This window comes from Corvus kubaryi, unplaced genomic scaffold, assembly GCF_017639235.1.
Source record: "Corvus kubaryi isolate FWS band 111438036 unplaced genomic scaffold, C.kubaryi_AGA036_p1.0 76, whole genome shotgun sequence".
Classification (NCBI taxonomy): Eukaryota; Metazoa; Chordata; class Aves; order Passeriformes; family Corvidae; genus Corvus; species Corvus kubaryi.
The window spans coordinates 10,624,995-10,639,695 of NW_024582063.1; the positions used below are offsets into that span (position 1 = coordinate 10,624,995).

At 41.2% G+C, this 14,701-nt stretch overlaps 1 long non-coding RNA gene across 1 annotated transcript; it reads left to right on the forward strand.

The window, feature by feature from the left end:
- The first annotated feature begins 5,938 nt into the window (after positions 1-5,938).
- Positions 5,939-12,387, forward strand: LOC121675990. The gene is made up of 2 exons (XR_006020325.1): positions 5,939-6,672; positions 8,113-12,387. It is a non-coding gene; the product is annotated as an uncharacterized LOC121675990 (long non-coding RNA).
- The last annotated feature ends 2,314 nt before the right edge of the window (positions 12,388-14,701 follow it).

The window sequence follows — 14,701 nt, forward strand, 5'->3', positions numbered from 1 at the left end:
AAGCACTGCACAGTTCCAAAAATACTCAGCATTTAAAAACATTCTTTAAATTTAAATTCTTTAGTTGCATTCCTATGTAAAAAATGCCAACATTTAAAAGAAAAAAAAAGCATCCAGGGTAATACTTTAATGTTGTAGTAGGTAACTTCAATAATTTCATTCCTTCACTTTCTGCACACGAGAAAAAAATTGCCTCTTAAGTCAGGAATTGTTTATCCCTAGAATTAAACAAAGTTGCCAAACCAATTTACATCAGCTTTTGCAAACAGAGATCAAGTAAGCAAGAAAGAAATATAGCTGTGAGCCAAGAAGCTAGATTTTAAATTTCAGTGGTAATCAACTTTACACAGGCAGGTTTTATAACTCTGAGAGTAAGGCTTTCCAGTGGAAATGCTGATTAAAATCTTAGTAAGAGAGGTGTGATACTACAATAAGGGAATTTAACAGCTGTAATAAGCACTGCTAAAATTCTGAATTTATGTGGAGAAAGTGATTTTTGCAGCAGTGGGTCTGATTCAGCAAAGTGCCTGACTGGCATTCATGGCATGGAAACCCTTGAGAAGCCACAGAGGAAGAGGAAGAGGAGGAAAAGACACAAAGCAAGTTGGCAGGTCTGGGCCGGTCAGCCTGGGACCTGCTTCATGTTTTCTGTGGAAAAGGCATTTCTATCTGTTTTTATCCCTAACTTTTTGGCTGCTTTTTACATTTCCTGGCTTCCTCAAGCCACAAAGTAGAACTATGAAAGAAGACACCCACAGGGCTTTAAACGGCTGCTGTCCGTGTGTGCACATGCACGTGTGTCTATGTGTATACGTATTTATGTACGTGTCACGCTGAACAGGGAGAGCTTATTTCCTTAGTGAAAAACCAATTGCCTGTGTACAAAATGAAGTGCTAAACAGGATGTTGAGTTCATCTGGAGAAGTGAGAGCTGTGTGAGGCAATGGGTGCTGCAGCTCTGCAAGGGGCTGTGCTGAGGGTTTGGCTCAGTCCAGCGCCACATCACCCTGGCTGGTCTGAGGCTCAGAGCATCTCCAAGAACTGCCCACTGTCTCGTGATGGTTTGATGAGGAGGTGATTCTAGTCCTGCCACTGGGAACAGGCTCCAGGCAATGAAACAAGCACTGACCAGCATCACCTCTGGCCTGATATCCTGAGGGTTGCAGGGGAGACATGCTGAGAGCTTTTGTCTTTGCTTAGACCAAAATAAAAATGTGTTCTTCTACTTTTCTCTGTCTTGTCTGAGCCTACTGCTTTATCTGCTCATTTTTCAGAGCTTCCTCCCCAACTTCAGTGTGTCTTTTTAAGTAGAAAGCTGAGGTGTCCTTAATCAGCTTCAAACAGGTGGTCACAGCTCACATCACATCTGGGAGAAATCTATGGTGAAATTACTAATACTGCCACGAGCATTCATTGCCATGAGACAAAGCCTGAAAAAAAGTGGGCCCTGTTTCCAGCTGAGAAGCTCACGTAAGTTTGTATAAGGAGTGAAAGGGGTTGGATGGGCGGTGGGATGCTGGCGAAGAATCTCAGAGAGATATTCTTTCAACATGAGATAAAGGAGTTTAAGTGTAGTGCAACTATTTGTGATTTGCCCTGCCTCCCACTGCTACATTGAGGCATTTTGCTTAGTCCTTCTCCCAGCCATAATCAAGTTTCCCATAAGATTTGTGAGATTTGTGGGAATGGCAGAGTGGGGTGCAGGGAGGACAGCAACTTGGCATGAAGGCAGTTCTCCCTGTTGCCAATTCTGTGTGTGGTGCAGCAACCACAGGGGACACTCTCCTGGGGCAAGACCTGACCATGGCAGGTCCACAGTGGAGATCTTGTCCCTGCCTCTGAAATTCACCTTATCAGCTTGTACTGAGAGGATTTGTAATTCAAAACATATGGAAGGTGGCAGTGAATATCCAGAGATCATATTATGTTGCCTGGCAGGAAATAATAATATGAACCATGATGATATGAACAGTGATGTTCAAATTTAGCAGAGAGAGCCTTATCTTGTATTCTTTAGCTCTAAATTCTGTGAAGGCTTAACTACAACCTACTATTGGGGGAAAAAAAAGGAAAAATTGAGTGGCAAGACTGTTCACAAGTTTTTTTGAGGAAAACATATCCCTAACCTTTTGGTCAAAATGTGAAATGGTGTTGAAAGGAGTCAAACAGACTCGGGTTGAAAAGACTCATCTGAAGTTTTCATCAATCAACTGCAGAAAAAAATGGGACTCAAAGAAGAAGAGGAACATTTGAGGAAAGCAGGCAGTATATAAAGACTTCACAGTCATACTATGCTTAATGTTTTTTGAGATGTGATCTTTGAATCCTTTTTTTTTGGTCAAGAAATGATATTTTTTCTCTCTCTCTGTGTTTTAAGCAGGAGTAAGACATGTTGGGCTGCCCTCCTCTAGAGCTCCTGAGGCATGCAGAGTCCCTGTCCTTCCTTCAACACAGACATGGGCCTTGACATTTGAATTCTTAACAAGTAAGGCTCTTGCAAGTAAGTATAAGGGATTTTTTTCTGATTGGAATGGATGCTTTTAAGAGGTACATTTAAAAAATGTGAAGGAAACAAGATGTAGTGTCTCTTCCCTTTGTAGTTGTGTACAGTCAACAATTGCCTTTGTGTAATAGGTGCCTCACTTCTCTGCAAACTGATGGGAAATATAATTCAGTAGGAGCCACCCTCATTATGAAACTGTCTTTGATGTCAAGCCAGAGGGAAAACAACACATTTATTGGAAATTGTGGCTTTTAAACAAAAAGTCCCTGCTAACTACAGTTTTTCAGCAAAAGACTGGGAGGCTGAGAAGGAAGACTAAACTATCCAGTGGCTACTTGAAATGATAAAGCCAGAATCTGATCTTGATTTTGCCAGTGTAGATCAGTTAATCCTTGATTAATGGTCACGTAAAACAGAACCAGACTGTTCAATTTTAAAGTATCTATGGAGGAGGAACTCAGTAGAACCTACCTCTTGGACCTAAATGTTTGAGCCATATAAGTGAGGAAAAATACACTGATTTTCCCATATATACATGTCCGTGTGAGCACGTGTAGGTTCCTGTGACATTTAAACAATGACAACGTGAAGACTTATCTTACTTTTAGATGGAAGCTTTAGCAAGATGCAGAAAATTAAAGACATATTATTTAATAAGTAATGCCAGGAGGGGAATATGAATTCTGCACATTTACACTCACTGTTTAATAGGAATAATGCCATTCCTGTTTATCATCCTTCTGCCAACTTCAAGTATGCCCTAAGAACAATTTCCAGTTTTCAACAATACAAGTACCTGGCATGTATGAAGATAATGGTACAAATTGGTATTTATGAATTACAGCTTTCTATAAATAGACTAGAAGGAATGCAGAGCAGCCAGTCAGACAAATAGATGACCAGGGGCACAGTGGCACTTTTAGAAGACGGTGTATTTAATGTTTTATACAAGACCTTGGGTTTGTGCAAGTTCATGACCTGTTAAAAACCTCATATGACTTACTGGCAGGTATTGCCTCATTCTTGGGCACAAGCTCTTGATCAGCATGCATGCTACTCTTTCTAAATGTTTTACTATCCTGTCCTTTAACCCCCAAGAGTTATGAACCCAAAGCCTGTTTAAAGAATGGAAACACTTCAATTAAATGTCAAGTTTTCATCTGTACATGGTTCTAATTTGTGACTCCTTATAGAACTTTGGTCAATGACAGCTCTTAAGCAGAAAGAATGTTGCAGAGGCAAAAAATAATGCACATTTTATCATACAGGCAGTGAATTTTTGAACAGACTGCAGTGTCTACCTGGAGAATTGAAAAGTTTAATGACTTGGATTATGGGTCAAAGTGGCAGATGTGAAAAGAAGTCACCATTTTGCTGCTTTATATTGCAACATATGTTCCCTGGCCTATAATTATTCTGATACACAGTCCATTTCTTAGAGATTGAGCTCCTAGAATTGTGTATTCATAGGTGAACAAACCCCTCTTTGCCTCTTTTTACCAACTACTAAATAGTAGGAGTAAAAGAGAGCTCTATGAGCATAATAATACTCTTGCAATTCAGAAACCAGTGTAGGTGTGGTGCAGTTGATTCTGCATGACTCCTGTGCAGTAACAATCAAGGGACAAGAGTCGGCGGCTAAAGTTAACAGTAATTCCAAAGTGGATGTTGATGCCAACCAAAAATATCACTGGATGGCAAACATGTCTCATTCTAAAAGTAACAGGAAAGGGACATGAGGACTGTATAGTAAAAAAGGTGTAAGAAAAACAGAAATACCATTTGTATAATAATTGTAAAATTTGCTGTGGGGGAAAAACAAATACGCAGTCCAAAAATTTCACCCTACATCTCAGGGAGAGATTAACTCTTACCTCTCTGAAGTCACCAACCCTTGTAATACCAGTTCACAGTTCCTTCAGTACCTTTTGCAATTTATTTCTCTCCAGATTTCAGTCCTCCCATTCTTGCTCAGAGATGGTAGACTCCTTGTGTGTGACAGAAGGAAACTGCAGCAATGCTGAGGCTGCCCAGCCAGCCTTGGTTCTTGCCTCATGTTGCAATTCCCTCACCACAGAACATGCCCTCAGCTTGCTTGGGATAAATTCACTGTGTTAACTTAGTGTTCCTAATAAAAGCTACTACAGACTGTTTTCTTATGATGAGATGAAGCACCCTCCAATGCCATCTAGTGATGCTGATAGAATCTTATTTAAAACCCCAAACCTTGTGTATTCCAAATAAATGTTATGTGTGTGTATACTACAAAGTAGTTATGCTTTCAGAGCAAACCCAGAACAGTTTTTCTTCAATTAATTTCAGCAGTTCTTACTAATTTACTCAGGTAATTTACTATATACTTGTATATGGCCTTTTTTTTTTCCTTCTAAATTGCTTGGTGATGTAAGAGGCAGCCGAATCTGCTCCAGCTGTCACCTGGGACCTTGGTGCCATATGCCATGTTGATTGCCCTTAATTCAAACTCTACCACAGGGCAATGTGAAGCTGCCTGTTCTGTACCTTCCAGGGGGCACAAAGCTTGCTTTAAAGCAGAGCTCCAAATGCAGAATCCTACAGAAAAAAGCTAATAATTAAAAAAATTCACATTGTTTATTGCAGCAAACCATACATGAATGGCATCACATTTCTGTTGCCATGTCCTCTCAAAGCTGTTGAGGCTGGTAAGATTTCATACAGCCACAGAAAATCTGGGGAAGGGAACACAGAAGGGATGGAGAAGGGAATGGCGAATTTGCTGTGTTTAATGTATTGGACACCATCTGTATTTTATTCAAATAGGGTTATATATTTTGTGAAAATAAAAACCAGCCTCATGAGTCAGTGTGTGCAAGGCAGTCACTTGAATATATATAATGGGAAACATGTTTTAGGTTGGAAGTTGCAAAGGGAAATCAAATGTTTGAAGTGTCAAAGTTGGAAAAATATAAAATACGCCTGACACCGTAGCTATTGAAGCCAAAAGGAATAAATCATCATCTCAGGAAAGAAAACCCCACCAAGTTCTTGGCTATAACCTTCATTTTCCTACACTCAAATAAAATTACATACAACCTGATAATTTAACCAGACTTGTCAATAAGAACTGATGGCTTCAGCAGACACTATCACTTCATGCTTCAGTGTAGACTTCAGAAGCATCCAGTAATTTATCCAAGAAATAAATTTAATGTCAAACTTGTCTCTTCAAGTTGATAGATAGAAGAACCTTACGCAGTGGAGCTGATGTGAAATATGCCATATTGCAGAACACTAGAGTAAAATTAAATTAATGCCAGCTCAGTAGTTTATTCCCCACGTAGAGCTTTTCCTGAGCAGTTATGTAAGAAGTATTTTAGTATCTTTCTACGTAGTGCAAGCATGACTTCCAAGAAGGAATTTGAGAGAAACTTTGAGGTTACAATAATAGGAGCCTGAGTTTAGACTCCAATTTCAGTTGCAGTCCCAGTATTGATTCTGGTGAACGTTAGGCTCAGTGTCAGAAATGCGATTTGCAAACATGGTAACACCTATCTGTGCCTGTCTGGGGAGAATTACTGGGATGTGAGGTATTCTGGCTTTGTGTGCATCAAGGTTTTAGGGATAAACAATTCCTGACTTAAGAGATATTTTAGCTGCAATTTGACATGCACTTATTTGGGCAAACTGAGGCCATTAATTTACTGTTTTAGATGCATACATACCTGTTTATTTATTTGTCAGAAGGAATAGTCCCTGGAAATTGCAAATCAAGATAGTGATTCATTTTTATGTACTGAAAATAACCTAGCTGGCCTTTTACTTGTTAAAAATATGTTAGTTGGCCTAAAGCTTCTGCTTTGTAAAGCCTGAACTGAATGCACCAGCGAGGGAGTGATCAGCATTGGACATGGCATCCCAAATCTCCCTTTCCCTCTGGCCCTACACACCAGTTGCAAAAGTCTTTCCTTACCTGTTTAGGCTCTGTACAGGTCTCAGAGGACCATGGTCCCCTGTGGAACTGTCACAGTGCTCCACCTGCTCTGTTGTCTCTAAATTCTGTTCTTTTCCCATCTGTGACCCACAGTGAGCAGTGCAGCTTCTTGGCCATGGCTTCACAGTGTGAGAACAGCCCAGCCTTGCCTCATGGTTTACATGTAGGTGTGTGTTGGACTTGTCCTGCATGGTACCAGGTAAGCAAACTGGGCAGATGACACAAACTCCAGTTCCTTCCCCTGCACTAAGCAGCAACAGGGTTTCAAAAGGTCACGTGAAGTTTGATATCCAAAGCTGTGGTGACACTAAGAGTCTGTCATGCAGGCAACTTTCATCTGCTCCAAAATGGCCTTGCTGGGGCTGGCTAATGAGCCAGTAACCCCAGCAGTGTCTGACGGTGTCCAGCAATTGACCTTGAGGGAAAGAGTAAGTACAGACCTGACCTTTCCTCTCACAGTCTCCTCCTCTCTGTCAAGCAGCCGATCAGGATTTCCACCAGCTTAAATTATTAAACCATCTCCAGACATTGTTTCTAAGAGTGTTATATCACTTGTCTTGCCAGCTGTGGCAGGACCAGTAACTCCTACTTTGAAAATAAGCTCTTCAGCTTAGTCTTGGTGCATACACAGCAGCAGAAAATTATTGTTCTGCGACTAAGCACTTTCTATTGGCATGATATCTTAATTAAATCTACAAATGGAGCACGCCTTTGGTGTTTTCAGCAGTTTCTGTTCCTCTTTGAATTACTTTCAAAATTTGTTTGTTTGTCAGCCAGAAATGCTGTCCAAGGGAAGTCGGAAACAAAGCTTAGAATCTTGATACTAGCACGTACAGTCCACAGAAGGCCATTTAAAACATTTGTTAGCAAAACCTTACTCCCCTCCCAAAGAAGGTAGGGTTTTTCACCATTCTGGAAGATTAGTCTTAATGTCTACCAGTGGATATTTCTACATGCAGATTGGAATTTCTCATTGCTCCCCCCTATAACGGTTCAGAAAGTTTCTGAAAGCACCTCTGCTAATGGAACTAAAAAAGGGTGCAATACTGCAATCTTTTTGGCATATATTAGTATTATATAGACCTGAACTAAGCAGTGAGTTTCTGGTTTTTATGGGCATAGTTTGTAAAAACAGTTGAGGCAGAATTCAGTGTGATCCGATCCTGTAGTGCAGCATCTCCTATCTCAGTTTTCGAGTTCTTTTCCACAATTACCTTGTTGAATGAATGGCTTATAGGTTCAACTAATTTAGGAATTACGGTGAAGTAACTGAACACTGAATTTGGGCTATTAACTTTAGATGACTGTGTGGAAATGAGATATCTGTTGTGTATATTTTTTTACAATAATACCGTTACGTTCCCTGTTGGAAGGCAAGTTTTAAAGCATGTCCAAAAATTTCTCTTTTGAGGTCACCTGTTATTTAAATGTACTTACTAGAAGATATTTATATGCATGAAATTGTTTTCCAATCTCTAGTTGCACTTAATGTGATAAACTTGAGAAGCTCAGCAATCAGAGGTATTAGTTACCCTGCTTCATGTGCTGAATACCTCTGCTGTAAATGAACATGAGATCTGATCCTCTTTTCAATCTGGGTGAAGATTTTCTGAATGACTCTTTATCTCCAAATGTCTAGGTTTCACAGATATAGTTATCCAGCTTTCTGGTAAATGTGGAAGATTACTAACAACTAAATACAAAGGAACTGGACAAGATGAGATACCCTTACTCTTGAAAGCAACTCTTGAGAACAACTTGCATCCTACCTCCAAACCAGTAAAATAATTGTAAAAAAGTGTGGGAGTGCAGAAAAGAGATGAAGAGGAGAGAGCAAAGCCTGCTGACTTTCCCTAAACTGTTGTGCGCACTCGTGGAACTCAACTCACAAAGCTTATTTCTGTCACATGAGGTGCATGAGAGGCAAAGGAGGCTTAAGACATTTACATTCCAGCTTCTTTAACTTGCCTTTCTTCCTCCTTTTGGTTTCTTAGTCTCTATCTATTCTTAATTAACACTATAATTTTTATACAGCAGTTGTACGTGAATTGATGACTTAAATTGGTTTTGTCATGGAAAGGTCAAATTCCTCCTGCCAGTCCACCCTTTCTGAACAGGACTGCAAAATGCAGGCTCCTCAAGCAGCCTTTGCTCTCAGGCAAGTCCCAGCCCAATACAAACAAAGCTATTGACTTCAATGTGCCTGCTCGTATGAAAAAGGCCTGCAAGATACAGCCTGTACATTCCAAATTGCCTCTTTTTTTGTGCCATTCACACCAGGGATTAATATCTATGGGAGGCTTTTGTGAAGCCTTCACCCTCTTGCCCTTCCACAGCCCAGCAGTAGCTATGATTTCAAGGATGCAGATAGATTTTTTTCTCTGCGCTGCCCTTTGTAAAACAGCCCTTTACTTGATCTGGGGGAAACTGAAAATTTGCTTCCAGCCTGTAATTTAAAATCCTAAATTGCCTTTATTGGAATACTGATGGAAGGTTGGAGAGCCAGTGCTTTTCAGTTCCCACTGCCTGTTGATACTTCTCTGCCCTCTGTCAAAATTTCAAAATTAGAGAATGGCACTGGAATACAAGCTGTCCATTAGCTCACCTAAGAAATGATGCATTGAATATTCATTGTTCCCTCTTGCAAAATGTCATTTTTCCATGAGTACTTCTTAAAGCGGTTCAGAGAATACATTTGCATAAACCATTTGTCAGAAACAGAAGACTCTTTGTGAGGAACTATTAAGAAACCACATAATCTACTTTTCTGTTCTTATGCAAGTTCCAGGGAGAAGACAGAGCTCCTTTGTAAACAGAATCTAAATACAAGTGCTGGGTATGTTTTTTCTGCAATCAAAATTCCATAAATAACAAAAGTGGAGTTCAAAACCAGAAGTACCTGAAATTGTTAAACGTAATGTTAATGATTTCCTGGCAGTATATGAGATTCAGAAAGTTTAACACCATTAATATCCATGCTATTTTGATTGAGCCAAACTCCCCCTCTGCAGTTCTGCTAAATAAAGCTGTAATTAATCTGCAATACAAATTTGGATATCTCCAGTTCCTGGGGAAAAGCATTTTTATAATACATCAGGGGAAGCTGATTCTGTAAATTCAGTTGTGGGTTTTAATAGCCTTCATAATTCAATGCTGTCTCAATGATTTTCTGCATTTATTGCCTGTCTGGGCCCTTTTGTCAAGATAGGTGGCCTTGAAGGTTGCTTTTTTAATAGTACCACCTTTCCTCCTTAACGTTTCATTGCCCTTCTCCAGTAGCTGATCTCGTGCACACTTAAAGAGGCCCTCCAGCACCTCCATGATCACACGGATTGGGGTAAGTAAGCCAGATAAGTCAAGGCAAACAAAGCCCAAGTGTGGCACACTGAGCAGCCAAAGAGATTACTGCTCATGCGATTAACATCTTTTCATGCCCCTTCTCCCACCGCAAGATGGTCTTGTTTCCTTTTCACTGGACAACACAGTTCAAGTATTTACTTGTTGCATTTCCCCATAGTGAATTACTCAGGCGTTTCTACCATTCCCTGGGAGCCCCTCCCGGGCCTGGCTGTGCTGCAGAAGGAGGCGTAGGGGCAGTGCTGCTCAGCGGGGAGGCACTGCCAGAAAAGCTCTGCATGTGCTCTGCTAGGCAGTCTTGGCAGGGAGCACATTCGTGTAATCGCCTTCTGTTTTTATTAATGGATAACTCCTTGCTTGAAATGAAATACGAAACCTTTGCAGATAACATGTGCCCTTGGCGCATGGTGACAGTCATTTGGACCAGCAGAATGCAGCCAGTTACCTGCAATTATTATCAACAAAAGTCATATGGACTAATTATATGTCACCTTTACTCCCAGAGTATGGGTCTCCTGCCAGCATTCATTTACACTGGCCAGCTGTGTAGGTGCTGAGTGCCTCCTGATACCAGGCAAAGTCACGGTGCCCTGGTGTTTCCTGGGGCACTGCTGGACCTGGCTGGAAGCCCCACAACACTGTTTTCTCTGCACCTGGCTTTCCAGCTGATTACATTCCAGAAGCCAAATAGAAAATAAATAAATTGATAAAGTTAAAAAGAAGAAAAAAGAAAGGGAGCAATATTGGAACAACCCAGCGCAGGAGGTCTAGTTTAAATTCCCCACATTTCAATGACTGTATGATATTTTATAATTATGTAACAGTTCTAGATCCAGCACAACACCCATACTGCACTGCAGGCTAAACCCAAGCTTAAGCAGATAGAAATATTCCTCACTACTCACTCCTTACAGTATATCCCAGATTTGGGCCTCAAATCCTTGATCCATCAAATTCTTAGTTAATTGCACCAAATAACACGCATTCAGCAAAGGAACTGAGGTATCTTTTTCTTGGGAGCTAAGGATAATGGTTCCTATTGAATTCTGCAAATGTACTCCCTGGATTTGAAATTGATTTATTTGGCTCACAGCTGTTTGGTGTTTGCTTTCCATAACGTTTGTATGATCAGACTTTACCATCTGAAATATTTGCAGAAAGTGGATTACTGGAAAACTTGAGGAAACTCATTTCGACTTACACTGTAAATGATACCTTCTGGATGTATTGGTTCACAGATACGGTGCCAAAGCACAGCCAAATCAACCCTAGGCCTTTCCACCAGCCTCTACACAACAAAACACAACCAAATGCACTTGTCAGTGACTCCAGTAAAAAATTAAAAGTGTACCTGAGAGAGATTGACACACGTGCATTGAGAAAAAAGGCAAATTTCATCCAAGTCTTATGGGCTTGCTGCAATCCTGACTGAGGTTGCAGGTGATTTTTCCTGTGGGATTTTGCACTCCAGGATGTGGTATGCGTGCCATGCCTTCTTCTGTCTCTGTCCTCCACTTCCTGTGCTCCCTCACTTTGCTACTGCCCCTGGTGGGATGTGCCAGTGTGTGGTGAGGACAGATTTAAAACTATCCACCAACCTCATTTACCAAGACAACCAAGGAAAAAACCAATGCAAATCAGAATAGCATTTGGTGGAAATAGGAAGTCTTTAGCTCACATTGTTTAACATCTTTGTTGGCAACATGGAGAGTGGGATTGAGTGTACCCTCAGAAAGTTTCCCAACACCACCAAGCTGTGTGGTGTGGTCAGCATGCTGGAGGAAAGGGATGCCATCAAGAAAGACCTGGACAGGCTTGAGAGGTGGGCCCATGAGAACTCCGTGAAGTTCAGCAAGGCCCAGTGCAAGGTCCTGCCCCTGGGTGGGCAAAAATCCCAAGTGTAATACAGGCTGGGCAGAAAAAGGATTAAGAGCAGCACGTTGGTTGGTAAGAAGCTCAACATGACCCAGCAATGTGCACTTGCAGCCCAGAAAGTCAACTGTGTTCTGGCTGCACCAAATTCAGAGTGGGCAGTGGGGTGAGGGAGGGGATTCACCTCATGCTCCGAGGGTTTTCAGCATCAGATGAGTCTTAAGCACACAATTTCTCTTATCATCTCTTAATACCTCTCTTTTGAGCTGTGGTACATAACAACTCTTCCAGTTCTAGTCAACAAAGTTGGTTTGCTAATTGATGGTGCAGGTAGAAAACTGAACAATTAACCCTCAGGTTAATAATAAAAGTGTATCCCACATAGATGTATTCTGTCCATAAACCTGAGAGCTTCAAAACAGCTGCGGGCTTTAAGCAGATTATTTACTTTTGATTAGCAACAATGTTTAGCTTAGCATCCATGGATTCAACAGTTAGTACCCTTGCTGGAATGCAGAATTGTGCCAGGTAATAATCTTTTCTTGTACAGTGTTAATGCTCATGGCTGGGGTGGATCAGGTGGCTTCAAACTGGGTTGCTCTGTGGTGGTGTGTGAGCTTTATGTTTGAAAATTTATGAAATAAACTGGCTGGACATCAGAGTACTCACTTTCATCAACAGCAAAGTTTTGTTCTGTTTCTAAATGTTCCTTAGCTGTGGTTTTCTGGCTGCCTCTGCAAAGTCCCAGCAAGAATACAGTTTTCCTGCTAGATTCTTGAACTGATAGTTATCACATGGGATTTTTGGGCTGTAATTTTTTTAAGAGATTATTGCAGCCAGACAATAACTGTCACCTATATTTAGCAAAAGTTAATCCCTAAACTCTTCTGAGAATCTCAGCCTTTCCAATAAAGTTGAAAGTTGGGTTTCTGAACCATCCAGCTGAAATTATTTTACAGAGTAACTGTGCATGACAATGTATAAAGGGCAAATCTATGTACATTTTTTGCACTATTGCTCTTCTGGGTGCAGAAGCATGGCATTGGTACAAAGAATTTGGGCAAGGCAACTGGAAAATTTAATCCTGTATGTTTTTCTAAAAATAAATTATTGTTCTTTAAAGACATAGGATGAAACAGTATGAAAAAAATTCTTATATTGAAAGTATGTCCCTCTATGCCCCTTTTCAGGGATTTTCTTCTGATTTTTACGTTCTTTACATTCTATACTTATATTGATTTAAAATTGTACTTGCATATTCCTCCTCTCATAAATATGTTAATTGGACCGAAATTCGTACTGAGTCACCAGAGAACAAACACTCCAAATGAATGGTCTGTTTTGTGGCTTGCTGCAGAGAGGGATGATTAATATGGCCTCCAAATGCAAGAGGTTCTTGCAAACAGGATTACAAAATCCAAACTGGTTGCATTGAAGTTTTTTGCAGAATGAAGGCCTGCCCAGAACCACAGGTTTTTGCAAGGTCTTGCACCCATTCTCTCTTTCTAGTCTGACTTGTGTCCAAAATAAGGTGCCAGCAGTCAGCAAGTTCCTTGTATCTTGCAGAAGCACTAACTTGTTGGCTGAGTGATGACTCCAGACTCAGCATTCCCTCAGCTCTCACTTGTGACAGGGATTGCCAAAGCTAGTGGGGAACCAGATAAGGTCGGAGGAACAAGCACCAAGTACTCCTTTGGATTCCTTTTGAATTTTTAAATAGTGACACATCATATGGCCTTGTGTTCCTTAGATAGCCTAAGGCTGTGCCTTTGCTGAGGAAGAATGCAGAGTCATTATTTCTCACTCTGTTTTCAAGCATGAAATTAAAAACTACATATTGTGCCAGAATTTAAGAGTTTGTTACTGTAGCAGGAATCAGGATTACCAAGATCACATTTTTTCAGGACCTGGTGGAAGACTAGGTTAGCAGAGTGGCTACAGCCTGGGGATCTCCTGGATTTAAAAGGAAAAGGCAGGATGAGAGTGGCAGGACTGTGGTCCTGTTTTTTAGAGAAGGTTAAGACATTGCTCTGGCACATAGGGAGGGACCATGATCGCCTGGAGACACTCTGGCCAAGCACTTATGGGGGCAATTGCTTAGGTGTTGCTTGAGCCTCCCCGTTTCTGCTGGCTCGCTGTGTTTATGCTGATGCCACGGGGAAGCGTGTAAAGCTCGATCCAAACCAGCCAGGTCAGCTGGGGTTGTGGATGAAGGCTTGGGAAAAAGCAACCCACTTTAAACAAATTCCTCCATGACAGATGCAGGGTGGGTGGAAGCATCCCAGGAAAGTGGTAGATACATTTGTTTGGCAAGAATTCATTCAAATAGTCCCAAGACACCCATTATACTTAAAATCCAAACAGAAGAGTAACTGCCACATGTAATACCATCACCTTGATTTTAGGTCATCCCTCCTACCTGCTAAATTTACTGCTTCTCCAGTCATTGATCTATCTGGGAATCCTTTTCAAATTCACATGAGTTTTATAAAATGTTGGGTAATATGTGACCCCATCAAGTGAATGCAGTGTCCACTTGGGAGACTTTTGTTCTATTCAAACCTTTGTTGACAATCAGCGAGCTCTGCTCCGGGCTGCCAGGCGGGCGGGCAGCCGGGGCCGAGCGCGCTTTGATTGATTTGCCCAATAGGAACGAAAATATTCCTGAAACTCTTGAGATCACTCAACTCTTCCTGCCAGACTTCCATGAAATATAACATGCAATCAATTTAGCTTACAGCCAAATTCTCCCCTTTCGGCCCCCTCTTTCCTTTGGTGTGTCAGTGAAGATAAATGGAAGAAGCAATAAGGAGTACAAACAGCAGTAGCCGCGAAAGCAGCAATTGCTTGTGTAGGGGGGACTCATGGTGCCAGGCCAGAGCAGAACCCACAACAACTTGACCAAACACAGCAATGAATGAAAGGTCCTTTTGAAAGGGCAAAAGAAAGACCGCGTTGACCTCTTTGCAGAAAGAGGAAACTTCAAAGGCTTTACAACA